This window comes from Mastigoproctus giganteus, chromosome 8 (assembly GCF_048544385.1).
Source record: "Mastigoproctus giganteus isolate SK-2022 chromosome 8, ASM4854438v1, whole genome shotgun sequence".
Taxonomy (NCBI): domain Eukaryota; kingdom Metazoa; phylum Arthropoda; class Arachnida; order Uropygi; family Thelyphonidae; genus Mastigoproctus; species Mastigoproctus giganteus.
The window spans coordinates 224,202,687-224,219,970 of record NC_143582.1 but is presented as its reverse complement, the minus strand read 5'-3'; the positions used below and the strand labels follow the sequence as shown (position 1 = coordinate 224,219,970).

Here is a 17,284-nt window from a genome sequence, read left to right as displayed (position 1 = left end):
ATCAGAGATTATTGGCAAAACATTCCGAAGAAGTCTTAGCGTTGAATGAAGAAACTGAAAATAAACGAACTGTTCTTTTAGAAGAAAACAAAGACTCGTCTAGTTCCGATGTTGGAGATACACTCATGCGAGAGTATGATAGTGTAATAAAGTAACTGAAGAACCTTCAAAATATCTGAGTGAATTGGAAATCAGCAAAGAATTTAAAATTTTGGAGGCAACTAGCAGTAGAAGTGAAAAGCTGGAGAAAGTTTATAGAGACACTGCTGACCATTAAATCAACAAGTGTCCAATCTGAGAGAGTGTTTTCTATCACTGGTCTCTTTAACACCAAATAAGATCAAGTCTATCAGGAAAAATGCTTAATATACTGTGTTTTTTAAGGGATAATTTTCAGAAAAAAGCTGAGCAATAAATAGTAAAGTAATTTCCCCCAGCTGTTTTTTTTTTTTCGCATTATTTTTATTTTTTTGTTTACTATACGAGAAGATAGTTTTTATTCAAAGGATTTGAATACAATTTGTAATTTTATATAATCCCAAGCTGGATTATTTTTTTGGAGCACTTTAATTTTTTTATTTTTTTTACTATAAGAGATGATAGATTTTTTTTAAAAGATTTGATTACGATTTGTACAATCTACCTATGATAAAATAAATACCTGGGTTATAAGCTTTTAATTATTTTCCCTAAGTCTGAGAAAATCGGTTTTAAAACCGGTTTTAAGAATAAACTTCGGTTAAACTCGGTTTTGAAATTTCTCGGTTTTATGCAAGCCCTAGTGTGTAGTACCGTCTCTACAGCAGTCATTCAGGTATTAGTGGAGCCTTTTGGAGAGGCGCCTGCGTAGTCCGGTGGGCAGGAGCAGCAGTGCGTAACGTACGCTTCTTGATTAGACCGGGGTTCGAACCCGTGACCACCAAATACGGAAGATGCGGAAAGGTCAGGGAATGACCACCGCATATTCAAAAGTTTGTTTTATTATCGCACATATTTATCAGGTCATGTTTACATATAGCAAGATTATTTGGAATTTAAGTCACTAATTTGTTTGGCTTAATTTTCAAATGATTCTCAACTCTATAATTTGATATTTAGTCTTAAAATAAATGGCCAATATCTTATATATGTAAAACACTGGTTTACAACAAAAATGAAGATGTCTAAACAGTTTAGTAGCAATAACATGTAAGGTAATCATCACACTTTATAAATTCAAATTCATAAATAGTTGGTTATCTTGTAGCATCATATGAAATGTGGGACTGATTCATTGGATTTGAAGATTTCATCCAATCCTTTTTTAGCAATTGTTTCAGCTGGGATAATCTTAGATTAGGATTTTCTGCTTTCAGTTGGGGTAGATTTTCATCTTCATATGCTGCTTTCATTCTTCTTTCAGGATGACGATCAACTGATTGATTCTTTGAACTAAGAACAGCTATGGCATCTTCAATGGAACGTGCTTCTTCACCTTCTAATTTGATTCTGTTAAAATTTTCTTCAAGTGGTACTTCATCGTGTACTGGGTCATGTGGAACTTTTTCACCTTGCTTTTCTAAATGTGCTACTATCTCAGTCCTGGTTATTTTGGTGAGTTGTGGTTTAGCAGATTTTCCTCTTCATAAGCCAGTTTTGATGCTTTTTTTTTTTTTTTTTTCAAGCAGATCCTCTGTGTTGTTTTCGAAGTACATGTTTATCATCATCCTGCCAAAATGCTTCTTCTGCTTCTCTTTCTTTTTTCTCCTTTTCAGCCTGCTTTGCTGCTTCTTTTCGACTACGGGCTTCTGCAGATTTGGTATGTAGTACCAAACTTTTTAGGTATTTTCTGTCTATTTCTGGAAAATTGTTCAGCTATTTTTAACCCTGCATATACATGTGTGATTTAATAACTAAGTACATTAGCTACATAAAACGGGGATAAAAAAAATTATGCTTAAATTTGTGCCAGTTTTAAGTCACTAGTAGCATGATCACAGGTGCTCGTATTTAATTGCTAGTTCAAAGACTCTTTCAAAGACTACCCCCAGAGCAATATGGCCTTAGTTGCTAATGCTCCTAAAAACCAAATAACAACAACAAATAACAAATATCCCTTTGGGCTTGTTCCTGAAATACCGAGGACTATATTATCGGATTAAAACAAAGATACCTGCTACGTTTTATAACATCACGATTAATACTCAGGGATATAAAAAGGGAAAAGAGGCGCTGTATGAATGAGATAATTAACCTATGGCAAACTAGATGGGATACTGGAACAGCGGGAAAGGTTACAAAGCAGTTTAGTGAACGTTTGGGAAAGAAAGAGAAAAGAAGCTAAGCGGTCATGTTATCATTACCGGATAAAGCACTGTTGGTGAAATGGTATTACCTTAACGCTGAATGTGCAACTGCAGCTTTGCGATCTTTCCGTCAACTGAAGGGTATGCGATGTGGTAAAGGACCAATGACGGACTAAAGATGATGATTAAGAAATTTGAGACAACTGGTTCGTTACAAGATCGTCCACGAAGTGAAGACCATCAACATGTGCTACTGCTGCAGTTGCGGAAGACATGGACACTCTAATGGCATCATCATCACACGGAGAAGCAAGCTCTCGTGAAGTTTCACGTCGAACTGGCGTCCCATATGGAAATGTGTGGAGAGCACAAGAGTAGTCCTCCGTAGATATCCGTACAAAATTCAACACCTTCAAGAATTTAGGCGTCCCGAATTTGCAAAGCGAGAAGAATTTGCTTTATGGTTCTTTCAGCGAATTGAAGAACGTGACAACTGGCTGTCAGGTGTTTTTTTGACGAATGAAGCCCATTGCACTGTCAATGGCACTGTAAACACACACAATTGCAGAATTTGGTCGACGGAAAACCCTCGAGCTTACACGGAAACTCCATTGCATCAGTCAAAAGTAACGGTGGATTCACCTCTTCTTTTGTTATAGGGCCATTTTTCTTTCAGGAAATCAGTGGCTCTGGTTTTGAAACTGTCACTGTCATAGGTCAGCATTATGCTGACCTGTTACGAAACGACGTTATCCCTAGCCTGGGGGAAAGGCAAGCTTTGGATGTTGTGACATTCACGGAGCACCACCCCCATATTGCTACTCCTGTGAAACAACTGTTACTCTCAGCGTTTGGAGAGAATCGAGTGATAAGTGGTCACTTTCAGCATGAATGGCCACAAGGTCTCCAGAACCAAGGTCTCCTGAAAAGAATTAACCGAGACTTCAATCAGTTGGCACTTTTCATCTATCTTTACAAAATCTATGTTAGGCCAGCCCTAGAATTTGCCTCACAGGTGTGGTCCCCACATGTTGCTTACCAAAAATTAGAAATTGAAAATATTCAAAAAAGAGCAATCCAGTACGTTTGCTTTAAAAGTGGCCTTGAATACAGTGAGAAATCCTACCAAGAGTGGTGTGTATTCTTTGGACTCGAAACGCTGGAAAAATAAGAGATAAAGCCGACTTACTCCTTCTTAACCAGCTGCTAAATGGTACCCTGAATTGCCCTCATCTCGTCTCACAAATAAATTTCAACGCTCCGACAAGAGCGTTAAGAAACCATCCACTGCTGAAACCATCCTATGCGAGAAAAAATTATGGATACAACAACTTCTACAACAGGACTGCAAGATCAATGAACAAAGCAAATATTGAGATATTTGACACCCCCGGACACTTCAAGAGGCAACTGAAATTGCTAACCTCATCCGGTACCTGACTTAAAATGGACTCTTCTTTTAAGTTCTAAGACTCTGATTGTGTAATGTTTGTGAAGAAATACCAGTGCTCTGCCTTACTCCTACCTGTTCACTTAAATAGGACGGATGAGTCCTACTTTTATTTATTTAGTTTTATTTTATCTGTACATTTACTTTTTTCTTTACTTTGGGAAATGTATACTCCAACTGCTTTGAAGCTGTGTAATAATGCTTTGTAGCTGCACCCTCAGGCACGTTGTTTGCTATTTTATAGCTGTTAATAATAATAATAATACTAATAATAATAATCCAAGAACTGACGCCCTGCTATTTTTGGTTATGGGGCTATCTGAAGTCACGGGTTTACAGAGATCACTCAACGTCGTTGGCAATGCTAAAAGACTCTATACGACGGCAGGTAAAATGCTGTTTCATGCTGTCCATAACGTCGTTACTCGTCTTGAGGAAGTGCTCGACAACGAAGACCGCCACATTACTATAATGAGGTGCTTTGTGGTATTTGGAAATAATGTTGACATTCTTTAGAAAAAAAAACCCACGTAATTCTATGCATTTCTGCGCTAATATCGTTACCATACGTCAAAAATTCACTGAAATACCGATTCGTTAATTGTTTACTGACTTTTGGACCACCCTGTATAATAACAGGCCATGGTTCTTTAATGAGAAACTATTTGCTCTAGGATTAACACATACTGAATTGTGTGTCTGCGGAGCCAAGGAAAATTGGTTTCACATTTTGTGTGAATATTTATATTAATTTAATACATTTATATTTAATTTAATATTTATGATAGTGCGCGATCAGTAATTAGTGATCTCCTGGTGAATGTGATTCCTGAACAGCAGTTTCATCTCTTGATGGAACGAGGTAAACTGCAGCCACTCCACAGTTCATCTGAGAAGAAATGCTGCCACAATTAAGAACTAGTTTAACTTCGGTTAACTCTGATTAGTTCGATCTTTATGTTTATTGTTGGCGAGTTGTATTTATTTTATTTTTTTAGTTTTTTTATTTATTATTTATTTATTTTTATTATTATTTTTTTAACTCTGCAGTGGGCCTCCTTTATTTTATTTGTCTCATAAATTGAGACCTTAGGCGTCCCATCTACTGGAACTGGACCTCTTTTTGTGGTATGGACGAGTATCTGGATTGCTGCTTCTGGGTAACCAAGAGGCCAGCACAACACAACACAACACAATACATAAAATACACAAACATTACAGGCTGGTGTAGCAAAATCCTCCGGTTTCCTTGGCTCATATGGATAATAATAATAATAATAAAACCGAATCTTCGATGAGGACCAAAGAGCCTTCTACAGGAAACTGGGAGAAGATGAGAAAGCAGAAAACGGACCACCCGAGAAGAAGACGATCGAGGAGTTCTAGGGAAATATCTGGAGCAGTGAAATAAGACATAACAGCCGAGCCCCCTGGATAGAAGGAGAACGGAAGAAAACAAAGGACGTGCAAGAGATGAGAGAGTGAGAGATTCGAGAAGAAGTAAAACAGTCGATCAGGAACACCCACAACTGGCGAATACCCAGGAATTGATAACATCCACAACTACTGGTACAAGAAGCTCATCTGCACACACAAGCACCTAGCAGAGCAGTTCACTCGAATGATAAGGCACCCGGAGACAATCCCGAAGTTTCTCACTGAAGGAGTCACATATCTGAAGCCCAAAGACGAAGATACAAGAAACCCGGCGAAATACAGGCCAATTACCTGCCTCCCAATATTTGTACAAGATCCTGACCAGCTGCATAACCAAGAAGATATCAGACCACTTAGAAAGTCAGAACATAATGGCCGAACAGCAGAAAGGATGCAAGCGGAGGAGCAAAGGATGCAAGGAGCAATTAACCATAGATGCAGCAGTTATGGAGCAAGCCTACAAGAAGCACCGCAACCTATACACAACCTACATCGATTACCGCAAGGGCTTCGACTCCGTACCTCATACCTGGCTAATTGAGACCCTAAAGATCTACATGGTCAATCCGATAGTGACAAACTTCCTAGGAGAAACTATGGCGAAATGGAGTACCACCATTAAGGTTGAGAACATCACAACCAGACCTATCCCCATCAGAAGAGCAATCTTTCAGGGAGATGTTTTGAGCCCACTGTGGTTCTGTCTAGCACTCAACCCGCTATCCACCATGCTTAACGACAGCAAGTATGGATATAACCTCAAAGAAGGAAAGAAGAACCTGTATACCCTCACCAAACTGATGTATATGGATGACATCAAGCTCTACGCGAGAACCGAGAAGCACCTCCAGCGACTACTCCAGATCACCGAAGAATTCAGCAATGATATTAGGATGGAATTTGGTCTACACAAATGCAAGACCCACGGATTGCGTTGGGAAAATTAGTCAATCGAAACTACCAGCTGCAGAGTGGTAAAGAGATCGAAGCCATCGCAGAGGGAGAGCCTACAAATACTTGGGGATGATGCAGGCTCAGCAGTTACAGCACAAGGAAATTAAATCCTGCTTGACCGAAAAATGCCATCAGAGACTTAGAAGCCTGCTGAAAGCAAAGCAGAACGGAGGGAATACAGTTAAAGCCATAAACACCTATGCAGCTCAATACTAACATACTCCTTTGGGGTCATGGATTGGACTAAATCGAGCTAGAGGATATCATGAGAAAGACAAAGACAATGCTGACCAAGAGCCGCCAACACCACCCGAAGTCAGCAGTGGAAAGACTAACAGTAGCTCGGAAAGAGGGAAGAAGAAGCCTGATAAACTTGATAGAGCAAGAGAAAACAGCGATAGTTAACCTGAAGGATTATTTCGAGAACAATACAGCACCATTCCACCAGGCATTAAAGAAGATAGATAAATGGTATACCCCATTCAACCTAAGCGAGGAGCCACCTCCCGCCCAGACGGTACAAGAAACGAAGCTAGAAAGATGGGAAAAGAAGACACTCCATGGCAGACACTACAATGACCTCCAACAAGACCACATCGATAACATTGCTTCCAATGCATGGCTCACAAGCGGGACGTTCTTCCCCGAGACTGAAGGATTCATGCTGGCCATCCAAGACCAGGTAATCAAAACCAGAAACTATAGAAAATACATCGCAGAATGTCAGATGACATTCTGCGATGGAATGTCATCGCAACCCGGAATGTCAGATGACACATGTCGACGATGCCACCTGGCCTCAGAAACGATCCAACACATCACCGCGGGGTGCACGGTGATCACTCAGACTGAGTACACCAATAGACACGACCCGCTAGCCAGGATAATACATCAGAAGCTAGCGAGGAAATTTCAGTTGACCAAAGAAAGTGTACCATACTACAAGTACGAACCCCAGGCAGTACTAAAGACTCGAACCCACAAGCTGTACTGGACCGCGCCATAATAACTAATAAGACCATCCACACACAACAGACTGAATATAACCTTTGTTGACAAGCGGAAAAGGCTATCTACCTGATTGACATAGCAGTGCCCAACACTGGCAATGTCCAGAAAACCCATGAGGAAAAAATTAGGAAGTACACGAACCTGAGACACGAGGTCAAGGAGATGTGACATATGCAAGAACTGACGGCCATCCCGATCATCGTGCCTACATAGCAGTCTGGCAGCAATAGGTCTCGCAGCGAACACCTACAAGGAACTCCAGAAACTCGCAATCCTGAACACCTGTAGGATAGTCAGAGATTTCCTCGACCAACAGTAACACAAGACATAACAACAACCACCCTGTGTACTTGGTAGCAATACCCATCACGGAGTGGAATTCCCCAATCAGGGAGAAATAATATAAGAGCAACAATAATAATAATAATAATTTCAGAGGAACCAGATTTTGAAGACTTATTTCCTTTGTAATGAGTTGCTCTGATATTGCATTATTTTTAATTTTGAAAACTGTTTCGTATACCGCATCGCAGCTCACATCGAACAACCCGGTTGTTCAATGTGAGGTTGAACAACGTAAACAGCAGAATTAGAGCAGAACGCCGTTCGAGTTGTTCTGAATCATTCTGTTATTGTCATTCTCGATAAATATTGCAAGTTCAAGTTTTTGTTATTGTAGAGCTTGTGGCACAGTGACGTACAGTGTATTACACCATTGCGTGTTATGTCTGTACAAATGTGTTCACGGCTAATTTTCGTTTTCTGTTGGCTGAAAAACTCCAAGGGAACCCTTCTCTCTCTCTCTCTCTGACTACTGTACAAATTGGAGCAGTATGGTATTAAGGGCAAGTTGCTACAATGGATAAAAGGGTGGTTGAGTGGGAGAACACAGAGAGTGGTAATCAGTGGACGCTGTTCTTCGTGGACTAATATTATTAGTGGAGTCCCACAGGGTTCGGTGTTAGGTCCACTGATGTTTTGTATATTTATCAATGATTTTGATGAAGGTATATCAGGCTTAGTGTTAAAGTTTGCAGATGATACAAAGGTTGGCAGGGTTGTTAATGACAGTAATGGCAGTGTGCTACTGCAACAGGGTCTAGAAAAGTTGGGCAGATGGGCTGAGAAGTAGCAACTGAAGTTTAACATTGACAAATGCAAGGTACTGCATATGGGTAGAAGTAACCCCAGAGAAACGTACCAACTGTGTGGTACTTAGGGTGGTAGAAAATAAAAAAGATCTCGGAGTAATTGTGCAGTCAGATATAAAGTTTTCTGAGCAATGCAGACAGGCTGTCAGAGCGGGTAACGAGGTATTGTCAATAATATGCAGGAATTTTGCTATTAGGGAAAAGGAGGTGATTACTCCTTTGTATAAGGCAATGATCAACCCACGCCTTGAGTACTGCGTAGAGGTCAGAAGGCCTCATTAAGTTTTGCAATTGCAGCGTCTGGAGAGTAGCCACCTGCGAGTTGATCTGATTGGGTGTACAAGGCTTTGAATGGGTTAAGCAGGCCTCAATACTGATGGGATTCTTCCTCTTGATCAGATTACTAACCTCAGGGGGAGGGCTTAAATTCAAATTGATGAAAGACAGTTGTAGAATAGATGTGCGGAAATTTGCCTTTAGCCAGCAGGTAGTTGCTTGCTGAAATAAATTTCCATCTGTTGTTGTGGAAGTTGATAGCTTAAATAAATTCAAGGAGGAACTGGACAAACGTTTAGAGGGAATGGATGTGCGAAATGTTTTTTTTTTTTTTGCTGCTGCTACATAAGTTTGATTTCTTGCTTCACATGCCTCTACTACTACTCTCCGCCTGAGATCGAAACATATATCCCTGATTGAAAAGCCTTTAGAAGAAGCTTTTAGAAATTCTTTCAATCATGGAAGATAGTCGAACCCTCTTCAAATGAGTGACAAGTATTATCACTAACGACACTCAGATTTTTGTCTGTGCCTAACAGAATTTGCATATGCTGAAGTGAAGGGTGCATAAAGCTTGTGCCTCGCATTGAACTATCCATTCATAATCACATACAGTCCGAAATCGGTGCTACGTCTATCCATTTATAACGATCAACCGTATTTAACGAAGATATTCCAAGGTTTAATTGAAATCCACGTATATAGCGCGTCTTAAGGAATACCACTGCCTTGAGAAAAAGAAGTCAGTAGTATCGGGATGAGATATGAACCTAATGCTTTTCAGTACACGCGTTTGACTTGGCCTGAGGGAGGGAGGTTAAGAAAAAAATTGGCTTATAATTTCTGGCCTTAGTTTGTTTTTCTCTCGGTAGATGGCGGTAGTGGTAATCTCACAATTTAATTTTCAGATAATGTTTTATTTTGGGATAGGGGCACGCACCGCACCGGGTTTGTTATGCTTGGTGAGCTTTCCTCGCGACTGTGCGGGTTCCCTCCGTTAGATTTCGGTTAGATGTAGGTTTTGAATGTTTGGTTGTGACGTCATAGTGAATTTTTGTGGATAATTTTAACGTTAATTTTGTGGCAATGCATTGTGGGTCTTGGGAAAGGTCTATTTTGGGTGGGGGAGGATTGTCTTCTGGGCATTTTATTTTGGAGTGGTTAAGTTGTGGGCCGGTGCCCCGTCACTCGTTAGGGATACACTTAGTTGTGGCCCACCTCCCCATGTTGTAGACGGACATTGGGCAAGGAGATGATTGCCTTTCTGGTGACAAAGAGGCCAGAAACAACACACTATGCAAATATACCATTACATGCATTTTGGGTCGTTTTTTCAGCGTTTCTTTGTCATCACCAAGTACCTTGGAGGAGTTGAACAAACGTTCTGGAGCCGCTGTACATAAGATACTACACGAGTCTACATTTCTACTCCTTTGGACCAAATCTACATCTATCATGTTTAGCACTACTGTTAGACCCTGCACCTGTCAGGTGTAGCACTGCCATTGGACTGACACCTTGGAAACCTAACTGTTACAAAAATGGTAGCGGTACACCTGGCAGCTGCAGCGCTACCGCTTTTGTAAAACAAACACTGAAAAGAATGTATATATTATTATATACAATTACCTTGTTTATCATTACATTTTTGCCATCGTTCTTTCCATAGAAGTGTAAAGAACATATGCAAAGTTAAAATTTATATTATTTATATTGTATACCTTTTGGCGAGGACATTCCTTCGTTTGAAAGTAGTTCAATATCAGATCAACGCAGAATATTATCAACATGTAAACCTCTCTCTTGTTTGTAAACATATTTATAAACAAGAGATATTTCTGAAAAATTTATTACTATTTTTTTCGATAGTAGTGCAGTACTAGAGCAACTCGTTGTGCAGGCAAAGATTTTGCTGTTGTGAGAATAGAGAATAGTAAAACAAGAGGTGGTTTTGAAAGATTTTTTTTTTTTTTCTTGTTGTTATTATTATTTTGAATAATCAAGAGGAAAACAGAAAAGTCACTCGCGATAGAATTTTGCAATACAGGTATTCAAATTTTCGCAATTACAGTGTACTAAACTTGAAATAAATTTTAAAAATACGAAAATGAATGGAAATAATACTTTGTAAAACGTTGTATAGGTTTTTTAATGTATTTTTAAATATATTAAAAAATTACTACAATCCAGTTTACAAAAATAAGCAGGAATATATGCACAGGTTAGGTTCTGCACACTTCCAGGTTTTTAAAACTGGAAGTACCTAACAGTTTCATCTTTACGTTTTATGTCTATAATTTGTTTTCTTTAATTTTCGGTAGAATTAATATGTTTTTATTTTTTCAAAATAAAAGGTGCAAAAAATACACATTTTTAAATATCCAGTATTTAATTTTTTATATCATAAACTAAGAAAATATGCAATAAGTATTGAAATACATTAACAAAAGATGAAATATTGGTAAATTCCAAGTAGAATTTAAAAAAAAAAAACTATAAATTCTATACAGAAATTAAAAAGAAAATTTGCACCTGTCAGGTGTAGCGCCATGGTTTTTATAACAAGTAGGGGCGACACTACTGCAGTGTTAAACAAAGACTGGAATTTATTTATTTTTTAATCTTTGATATCAATACTATTATTTATTTATTTTTACTCCTTGGTGTCAAAGAAATTTATTTAGATTTTAATCCTTGATATCAATGCTTTCATTTATTTCATCCTTGATATTAGCGCTATTATTTATTTATTTTTATTTGTTGATATCAAAACAATTTATTTATATTTTAACCTTTGATATCGAAATATAGAAATAACGAAATAATACTCGGACACGCACTATTTCCGTTTTCACAAGTCCACGATGATTGCCTGTATGGGTGGCAGAAAAAAAAAGCCCCTTGGAAACCCTCCTTCCCCCCTAGAAAATAAAAACACACTGGAAGAACTCTCGAGAATGAAACTGAAGACGCAATCAATTATTTTATTGATTGCTTCTTCAGTTATTTTATTCAATGCAAATTTAAATTGCAAAATTTGTAAGAGTTGAAATTATCTTTTAGAATTCAAAATTTCCCATTTCTAGACGTGTTAAATGTGTAAATATACAAACTATATTAATCTCTGCTGCGGAAAGCAGCAGAAATGTGGCACAAATATATAATAGATCCAGATAAAGCACAAATATAGATATAAATATTGAAAAATTGGTAGGTACTTGAAAAATAAAAATAATACATTAAAATAAGTTCTTAATGCTGTGAATCCGATGGTTTTAACGTCTTCTTCAAGGGACAACCGTCAAAACCAAAGAAAGGACAGCAAGGAGTAACGCATAGTTTCAGAAACAGAAGACTTATTTCTTTTCCATAGTTTCGAGTTCCGGTTTCGTCAGCTTGTCTCCCCTCTCTCTCTCTTTACCACACTCTACTTACACTGTGCTGCCACTTTATTAGGTACACCCCTGCTGTGCACACAAATGGTCTGTCCCACAACTTTTCAGGTCACATGACCACAGTTGTGGATATAAATGCAGCAGAACAACCTTTCTAGTATCAGTTAAGCGTACAAACTGTAGCAAGAAAGGGGAAAAGGAGTGATCTAACGGACTTCGAACGTGGCATGGTAGTAGGTGCAAGACGTGCTGGACAAAGCATCTCTGAAACAGCAGTTCTCCTGAACTTTTCACGCACCACAGTTTCAAGGGTGTATCGAGAATGGTGCAACGAATGGAAAACATCCTCTCAACGCACTCCTGTGGAAGAACATCGCATGTTGATGAGAGAGGTCAGAGGAGGATGGCTAGAATTGTGCAAGCAAACAGACGGGCCGCGATGTCTCACATCACGTTAGAATATAACCTTAGTGCGCAAAACATATCGCAACGGACCACTAGTCGCTTGTTTTGTTTGTTATTTGGATTTTAGGAGCATTAGCAACTAAGGCCATATTGCTCCGGGGATATGCGGTGGTCATTCCCTGACCTTTCCGCATCCTCCGTATTTGGTGGTCACGGGCTCGAACCCCGGTCTAATCAAGAAGCGTGTGCTACGCACTGCTGCTCCTGCCCACCTGGCTACGGAGGCGCCCCACTAGTCGCATTTTGTCGCGAATGGGCTACAACAGCCGACGGCCACATCGCGTACCTTTGTTATCAATGAAGAACAACAGAGTATGCCTCCTGTGGGCACAGTAACACCAGCACTGGACTATCGAGGATTGGAAAACAGTTGCTTGGTCTGAAGAGTCGAAGTTCCTGGTGCACCATGTTGATGGAAGGCTCAGAATTTGGCGAAAATAACATGAATCCATGGACCCGTCATGTCTGACGACTACTGTGCAAGGTGGTGGGGGCAGTGTTATGGTGTGGGGAATGTTTTCTTGGTACACGTTGGGTCCATTGATATCCATAGATTCACGTCTGAATGCCACATCGTACCTAAACATCGTTGCTGACCAAGTGTATCCGTTCATGTTGACAGTTTATGCTCAGTCAGATGATTACATCCAGCAGGATAAAGCGCCGGTGCACAAAGCCCAAATCACTATGGAATGGTTCCAGGAACATGACAATGACTTTTCTTTGCTGAAGTGGCCCGCTCAGTCCATGGATCTCAATTCTATTGAACATCTTTGGGATGAGCTGGAAAGGGCTGTTGGCTACAGGGCTACACCTTCGTCGAATCTCAAGGAACTGCGTGTCACACTCATGTCTGCATGGTACTCCATTCCTGCACAACGTTTTCAGTATCTTGTTCAATCCATGCCTAGAAGAATTCAGGCTATTTTGAAGGCTAAAGGAGGCGCAATACCCTACTAGGTGGCGCCTCCGTAGCCAGGTGGGAAGGAGCAGCAGTGCATAGCACACGCTTCTTGATTAGACCGGGGTTCGAGCCCGTCACCACCAAATACGGAGGATGCGGAAAGGTCAGGGAATGACCACCGCATATCCCAGAGCAATATGGCCTTAGTTGCTAATGCTCCTAAAAAAAAAAAAAAAAACCAAAACCCTACTAGGTAGGTGTACCTAATAAAGTGGCAGCACAGTATATATATATATATATATATATGTAGTACCATTGCGGTGGCAATAGATACACTACGCCCATAATATGATATATACCGTATTATTAGGTTAGGGGAAAATTATAGTAAAAGAATAATTTCCCCCTATTATAATAGAGACATATCTAGATAAATCTAGTTTCATTATGTGTTCAATTAATATTTTGAAGACTAAATGCACAATGCATAATATGTTATGGGTTCAAATTAACTGTATGATATCGGTGTAAATACAGCATAGTTTACCCATAAATTTAACTACATAAGTAGTGTAACGGCATCATTTGATTTTTTTACACTACTTTATGAGTAAATTATGGTGTATTTACACCGATATTATATTATATATCATATATATTTATAAGTTAAAGCGGTCCCAGCCAACCAATGGCAACCTCGCTGTCAGTTACACATAATTTAGCAGTACTCTTATATCCTCACTGTCCTGTTTGCCCAGGTACAGGGAGGGAAAAAACCTGCCATGACCAAAAAAGATTGATATGAACAAACTAGAAATTATATAAAAAATAAATATACATATAATTAAATTTCAGACAAGTCCAAACTTCATTGGAAAGAGCTACACCTGTTCACAGTCTGAAAAGGCCCGGGTTCGAATCCCGTCGATGACGCGAGGAACTTTAGTGGGCTTTTTTCGTTCCGTGGCTGAGTTAGTCGGTCTCAAGCGTAGATAGCAAGGTCCCCCCAGAAACTGGGTTTTTTCGTCCAGCAAACAGGCAAATCGGCCAGAGAACACACGCAATTTACAGACAAGGAATGTCCTATATCTGCACAATGACTGCAAACAGGGTCTGTGCGGTAAAATGTTCTGACTGTATTACCAAATCCCTGACAATTATAGCACAAGGTAACTAAATTAAAGTCATTGAACTTGTACGACATGAAGCCAATGAAAATCCTACCATGCAGTAACAAATGACTTCTTATACGCCTTGACACCTGGAGGACCCAATTGTTTCCTGTTTTTGCTTTATTAATACTACAAGAATGGACAAATATCTCCATCTTCATTTCCTCCCTAGAAATGTTCATATTTAGTAAATAAATTTTTGTTCTATAAGTCTGCTAACAGATCTTCCTTGTTGATTTGATCGTTTTTTCCACATGAAATAATATTATTTTCGCCCTGGCTCTTTTGGAGTCGAGAGAATCACGCCCAATTGTTTAATGCTCTCGCATTCCTTTACCTCTTGTAGCTCCTTTTCTGTTTGCATCTCCAATACTACACCATTATCCCTAATCTTCCGAAGCCTCCTTATCATAATTTTCTTTAACCTGCTTTTCAGCTCTTTAGTTACTATTAAACGCACCTCATCACTATTAGTTTAACTTCTGTTCCGGGTAAAATAATGGAGTGGCTGGTTAAAGATGCATTGCAGGATCATCTAGACAAGACTGCAGCAATAATTCAGACACAGCATGGGTTTGTTAAGGGAAAGTCTTGTCTGACAAATTTGATAGAATATTATGATGTGGTTACAAAGGAACTGGATGCAAAAAATAATTTTGATATCATATACTTGGATTTCAGGAAAGCTTTTGACACTGTTGCGCATGGAAGACTATTGTACAAATTGGAGCAGAATGGTATTAAGGGTAAGTTGCTACAATGGATAAAAGGATGGTTAGGTGGGAGAAGACAGAGGGTGGTAATCAATGGGTGCTGCTCTTCTTGGACTAATGTTATTAGTGGAGTCCCACAGGGTTCGGTGTTGGGTCCACTGTTGTTTTGTATATTTATCAATGATATTGATGAAGGTATATCAGGCTTAATGTCGAAGTTTGCAGATGATACAAAGGTTGGCAGGGTTGTTAATGACAGTAATGCAGTGTGCTACTGCAACAGGATCTAGATAATTTGGGCAGATGGGCTAAGAAGTGGCAACTGAAGTTTAACCTTGACAAATGCAAAGTACTGCATATGGGTAGAAGTAACCCCCCCAGAGAAACGTACCAACTGTGTGGTACTACACTTAAGGTGGTAGAAAATGAAAAAGACCTGGGAGTAATTGTGCAGGCAGATATGAAGTTTTCTGAGCAATGCAGACAGGCTGCTAGGGCAGGTCATGGGGTTTTGTCAATGATATATAGGAATTTTGATAGCAGGGAGAAGGAGGTGATTGTCCCTCTGTATAAGGCAATGGTCAGGCCACGCCTTGAGTACTGCGTACAGGTCTGGAGGTCTCATTTTAGGAAGGATGTAGATTTACTTGAGCGTGTACAGAGAAGGGCAACAAGATTGGTGAGGGGAATGAAGGGATCCTCTTATCAAGAGAGGCTTAAGTTCTGCAAATTGCAGTGGCTGGAGACTAGGCACCTGCGTGGTGATCTGATTGAGGTATATAAGGCCTTGAATGGGTTGAGCACGCTGAATTCTGATGGGATCCTTCCACTTGTTCAGATTATGAACCTAAGGGGGCATAAATTCAAATTAAGAAAAGACAGATGTAGAATAGATGTGCGGAAATTTGCCTTTAGCCAGCGGGTGATTAATTGCTGGAACAAACTTCCATCTGTCGTTGTGGAAGTTGATAGGTTAAATAAATTTAAGGAGGAACTGGACAGGCATTTGGAGGGAATGGTGTGATTTTTTTTTTTTTTTTTTTTGGCTGATGCTGCATAAGCTCATACATTTGCTTTCTTGCATCACATGCCACTACTACTACTACTATTTTTCAATCTTGATCCCTCAGCTGTTTTCACTATCAGAACATGTCCTCCTGTCCCATCCAATGATGAGGAAGACAAGCATACCTGACTTTCATTTCTGCCCTTAGTTTGACCTCGTCCCTCGATGTTCACCTGATTCTGAGGTGTTCTATGCTGGATTACCTTACTATATAGTTCTCTTACCATATCACTATCTTTATTTTTCAGTCCTTCAATTTTTTGTTTGTATTCCTCCAATTTCACCTCCAAGGATGTAATGTTATCCTTTAAGCATTTATTTTCTGCTCCCAACAAGGAAGCATTAAACAGTTCCTTAGTAAGCCAGTCTTCCTTGATCTGGATCTCTCTCAGTTGTTTCTCATTCACATCTATAACCCTCTCTAAGCCAGTGACCTTCTCCTTTAGACGTTCATTTTCAATGCCAACATCATGTAGAGCACTTTCAAGCGCGCGCCATCTTGAAAGTACCCCATTTACAGTCCTCATACCAACACCTTTTTTCTCCTGAAAAACCTTGTGCAGGCAGAGAGAAAGCTCACTAAATGTTTTAATAAATATTTTCACAGCTACATCTACAGGTTCCTTCGCACAATCCAGGTAAAAATCCCCTTGATCTAGCACACTCTGTGTTCCACCGCACGGAGACAAACTAAGGGAAACAGGTGGTGTGCATTTCATCAACTTCTCCAAATTCCTATTTGCCTTGGCTAAGTCAAGCTCCTTCTGAACATTGTGCATAGTATTTTTCAAACTGGTACTTACTTTGGAACGTTGCACACGTTTACCTTTGGCACTTTTCCTAGGCTGAGAGGATCTACTGCATGACGACGTAGCCGTTCCCCGCGAGGTAGGGGTGCCCCTTGAACTCATCCACTCCACTCTATTAGACCTATTTTGAAGCCTAACTGATCTAAAATAGCCGGGAGACCTACTTCTGGAAGAGAATGGAGTAACCATTTCCAAG

General features: G+C 39.6%; 1 pseudogene; it reads right to left on the bottom strand.

The window, feature by feature from the left end:
* Nucleotides 1-1,235: 1,235 nt before the first annotated feature.
* On the bottom strand, nt 1,236-17,058 carry LOC150082367 (coiled-coil domain-containing protein 124-B pseudogene; annotated as a pseudogene).
* Between the last annotated feature and the right edge of the window lie 226 nt (nt 17,059-17,284).